The following is a 5,351-nucleotide window of genomic DNA, read 5'->3' as shown; positions in this document are numbered from 1 at the left end:
AACCAACCCCCCCCCCCCCCACACACACTTATTGCAAGTCTTCAGCAAATAGAAATATCGTGTAACTCTTTTATTACTGACTTGAAAATATGTCCGGTGGAATTTCCTTAAGGTGTTCTTATGTTGATGGTGAAATTTGCCAACACTGGGCGTCTTATAAATACACTGATGTACCAAAAGCTCCATTTGTACCGGATGTAAAATGATCTAGTGAACTCTTGGTATCCTTTTTTTAATTCCCTTTCCTCCACTACAGATGGACACTGGCTTGTTTTTGTGGGGTTTGTCATCAGAATGAGGCTGGACGTTTTAGCTTTTTGTGGGTTTAGGGCTTCTGAAACTGAACTGAAAAAATAACTGCTAAAACCAGAGCACTGAAATGTCTGTCTGCTAGTTTAAATAAACAATACATTGCATGGTCTTCAAAGATACAAAGGAAGGGGAAGGAATAGCATGTGATGGGTGAAGCAACTTACCTAGCTTCTCTTTCAGAGTACTGAAAAATTAATTTGAAAGTCAAATGTAAGGAGAAAGACTTGGATTATCTGTAGGCAGACGATATCTTTCAGTCTGAAGAATAGCTATAGAATTAGATAGGTAAAGTCATCTTCTCTGTGTGAGATACAACACTTGCATCCTGTGCTTGCCTTTATAAAATCTTACACGTGTTTCTAGAAGTGCCATGTGCGTTCCTGTGACCTGGCTATGTTCCTATCTAATTTCATTGATAGGAAACCTCTAAAAGTAGCTTATACCAAATCCCCTTTGTGTTGCCCCTATGGTTTTTGTTCATTATGGGGCAAGAGGGTCCGTACTTAGTTATGAAACTGCTGTTTGGACTTCCAAGACCAAAACAGATCTTTTCAGAAGCTATAGCCCAAGTTTCTGCGTGAAGAACTATAACAGCTTTCACTCCCTTCCCCCACCTCCCCTAAAAAACAAAAAACAAAACAAAACAAAAAAAAACCCTTATGCAATGCCAGGTTTTATTGACTTAACCTGGTCTGGTGTAAGTGCTCTGGCTTTCAAAGCATTTGGATATATTTAGAACAGGTGAATTAGACGATAGGCTGTCCACCACATATTCTATGGATCTGTTCTCAGATGTACTTAAGGGAAAATAGGTTACTCTTTATTTTCCATGAAACCTTTAAGAACCCAATAAGAAGTCATTCATAAATTATATCATATCACAATACTGGCTTTTAAGCTGAGCTGGGAGCTACTTTGCTACTTGTGTGGCTATTGTGTTGTCTGTGCCACATAATGAATTGAACAATAAGAATTGCAAAGCAATCTGCTCCTTCAGGATGCAGGCAGTGTACAGTGCCAGGTGCAGAGCTGCTGATGACAGAACCACACTATGATTTATTCATGGTGAGAGACTCCAGGATTGTCAGCTTTTTGCCACTGCTCAGAGCAATGTTGGAATATCTGCTAAGCGATCAGGACATCTTGGCGGAGTTATCTAGGTGGCGATTGTCCCTTTTTCTTTAAGAATGTATTTTGGTGTGTGATGAGATATCAAAGTTGTCTTTGGGTCAGAGCTTCTTTTTGTTACGCTTCTGGTCAGCACCTAACCCCGATCCCTGTCTGGGGCCACAGCAATACAAAAATTACAGTGAATCTATGGAAATAATAAATGTTATCAATGCTTTGATGGCTGGGCAGAGCAGCCGTATACACAGACAAACAAATTAAGAATGTTCCCATGGTCAGTATTGAAATTGTATCGTTAGAAACAAAGGCATGACTTGGAGAGCTTGCATTGCTTTGTTTGTCATTTCCACTAGGATAGTTGTCTGTGGTTCCATGTATTTGTTTTTTTTCCTATTTGAGAGGGGTGTGTGATTTGACAGGAAACTCCTGACTTCTGAACCTGACTCTCGTCTCTTCTGTGGCCTTGAGACAATTCTGCCTCGGTTTTTCCTTCCATAAGTGAGGTAAAAATATATGTCTACCTTGCAGGAGCATTGAAAGAACTTTGAAGCATTTTTTAAAAGTTTAACGAGTTGACAATTTAGAAAACTGTACAGTGTTATGCTGAAATTGTTAAAATGATCCAAAGCAGATCTTATGATGCACTATGCAAGTGGGTGGTCTCTGCTTCAAGTATTTTTATTAAGTGTGCATAGTTCACCTATCCTAAAAGAACATGAAGGTTGTGAAGTCGAGCATTCAGACTGACGGCCATGCAAACACAGTTGAGTGCCCCTGTGCATGTAAGTCTTTAGTTACATGATTGTACATTTTTCCCCTCACAGGGACCCTGGCATCATTTATCATATAGGATTGCCCGGCATTAGAATAAATCTAGGTTCGATAGTGAGGGAAGTTTTTGTTTATAGGGGGCCTGCCTCACTTGTTGCAGAAGTTGGAGTGTACCTAGTGAAGACTGCAGGAAGGGGTAGGGTAAGGTGATCAAATGCTATCCAGAATAATTGGATTCTGTCCCTCCTCCTGCCACAGCTTTGTTTTGATGCTACGTAAGTCACTTAGACTGCATGCCTCCCTCTCAACCTGTCTCTCATCTTTTCCCCAGAGCTGGCTCTTTATCCTAGTCCCATTGTTTTACCTGTCCAGTCCTATTCTTTACTTCTTGAAGAATCTGTTGGATGTGGAAAGAGTAAAGGTGGGAAGACAGTTGGCCCCTAGCTTCTCATCTCAATCTCCTTCCCTAGCAAGTCCAAGTTTCAGCCCTTTAGAGTCCATGCTAGTGCTAGTTTCTGATTCCTGTCCCTCAGCTTGTCCTCCAATCTCTCTCCTTACACATGGTCTCCTGCCAACACCACAGGTTCCCATTCCCCACTGCTTTCCAGTTCCCTCCTGAACTCTGTCCAGCCCAGTGACTTCTTCCTGCTGGATTTCTGTGTCCAGTCTAGGTGCCCTAGGCAATGCCAGGGCACCTAGACTCTTCACTAGATCTGTTTTCTCCACCTCATTTTTCCTCCCGTCTGAGTCCAAGTCCCTGTCTCCTTGCCTAGCTGGCTTCAGTCCCTCTGCTACCTCTGGTCCTTGTCCTATCTCCGTTCCCTTCTCCTTAGTCTACTGGTTCCCCATCTCACTTCCCTTACCCAGACAGTCCCAGACCTACTTTCCTTCCTCTGCTTGCCGAACTCCAGTCCCAGTCTCCTCTTACCAAGGCTCCTTGTCTCTGTCTATTCTCCCTTCTGTTCCCTTCTCCATTGCTTGTCCCATCTATGGTTTACTTCCTCCTTTATTTTGGGAAGAGGCACCAAGGCAATGAGACAGCTTGGATCCTGGAACCTGGCATGGCCCACAAGAGCCCAGAGCTGTCATTGCTGGATGAATTCTGCTCAGCCCATGCCAGGAACACGCACACAATGAGCAGAGCCTTGAGGGAGTTTAGCTCTTAAAATATCAGTAGCATATACGTGTGCCAACTGCAATTTTTCCAACTTGCAACTGAGCTACATTTTCACAGATATTCAGGGGTGTGGCAAAAAGCTCACACTTATTTTTCACCTCCTTGTCCTTGTCAGATTTTAAACCCCTTCTCTAAACTACAGGCAAGTAAATACTTCTGAGAGAGAAAGGTCTTTGAGATTTTTACTATGGGCTAAACAAGTTATTTTAGGAAATGGACATGTCTTTTTTTTTTTTTTTTGGCTGAAATTTTCCAAAAATTTCAGTCTTCGACTGACACCACAGATGGAAAATTTCAGGCCAGGTGGCTAAAGTTTGGTAAAGCTATAAACAGCATGAAACAATGGAATGTCAGGCAGTCTTTATAATACGCAGTGCTACAAGACTTGCCTATAATATGCCAGCACAGGGGCAGTAGATCTCTTCTGACTTGTTTAGATATGCTATGAGTACCAACAACTTTTGGAATGTGTTGTTTGGTTTCTTAATGCAGATTCCCTTATGTAATGTGAATGCATTTAAATTCACATATATGCGTAACCTCTGAGCCTTCCCTTGGGATGGAGGAATATTCAACTAGGTTAAAGCCCACTAAAATGTCTTTTTGGCAACATGTCAAGGCATCTGTTGTATTGAGGGATTGAAATATCAATTCAACACTATCCAGTACAGCAGTTACTGAAAGAATCTGGTCTCTGGTGGCAAGGCAGCCAGGTACAGGAGGGAAGGAAGTAGCTCTGAGGATGAACATTGTATTCACCTTGTCCAAGTTTGCAAAGGTAGTAAGGGAAAAAGGATCATTTCCTGAATAACCCAGGTTCAGGCTGGATTTGTTACTTGTGCATCTCTTTCAGCATTAGGGCAAGGAGAGGAAAATTTTCCAAACCCAAGGAGTGTCTCTAGGAGTCGCAAGCTAGGCAAGAGGTTATTTACGTTCTTTGCATATATATCCAATATCTTGCCTGCTTTTCTAGGCTTTACGTAGCTTATTTTCTTCTAACTGTATCATGTATGGTCTTTAAAATTACCAAACCTCATTTACCTGCCTTGTGTATGCTGGTAATGATTTCAAGGAATATTGACAATGATGATACAAAAGGGAGGACTGCAGTCAAAAATGCTACCCTGTTGTGCAAGAAGTCTAGCATAATTGACCATTATGCTTTGGTTTCACATTCAAAGGGTTTTTTCTAGGGCAGAAGGAATGCTAACTTATTGGCTAAGAAAAGCAACAAGGTGGTTAGCTTTGTTAATCTGAAGTCAGTCCGAAGCCAGGGTTACACGTGCACCTTTATAGACTACATAAGATGTATTGAGAGAGCACGTGCACATCTGAGGGGGTGAACTGGGGTTCATGAAAGCTTGTCCTCTCTATGTTTCGCATTTAGTATATGAAGGTGCATCTCTATCCTGCCTTCTAAGAAAACCTAAGCCACTAGATTTCTCTTTACTGTCAGCTTGAGGGTCTGCAGCATAGTGGATATGGATTGCCTTGCTGAATTTGGAGAGTGCTTGTCTGTGTCCTTTCATAGAAGTTTAAAAAATAGGACTCTATATAGTTGGCTCACTGCTTTTAAGCTATTGTTTAGAGATCAGGAAGGTACATGAAACTATGCAGCTGTTCTGCTGAAACCAGCATATACCAGAGTTTGAAGACCAGAAGCCACAGAGGTTTGAGTCGTCTTAGTTAAAGGGTTTATAATGGGCCGGAAAATTAATAAATGCTTTCCCTAGTATTTAAACTCATCACATCTGGAATCAAGTACTATGATACTGAGCTATAATGAAACAAGCTTTTGGAATACATTACATATTGTTTGTATTAATTACCACACAATCATGACATCCTATCATTCTCAGAATGACCTTTCTCTTGGTGCAGGAATTTGGGCCTTATCTAATTAAGTCAATAGTAAGATGCCTCTTGGCCTCAGAGCAGCAGCAGAGCCACATACAGCAAGTGC

This window comes from Gavialis gangeticus, unplaced genomic scaffold (genome assembly GCF_001723915.1).
Source record: "Gavialis gangeticus isolate Ggan-Ray unplaced genomic scaffold, GavGan_comp1, whole genome shotgun sequence".
NCBI lineage: Eukaryota > Metazoa > Chordata > Crocodylia > Gavialidae > Gavialis > Gavialis gangeticus.
The sequence above is the reverse complement of the archived record's forward strand: the minus strand, read 5'-3'. Positions refer to the sequence as shown.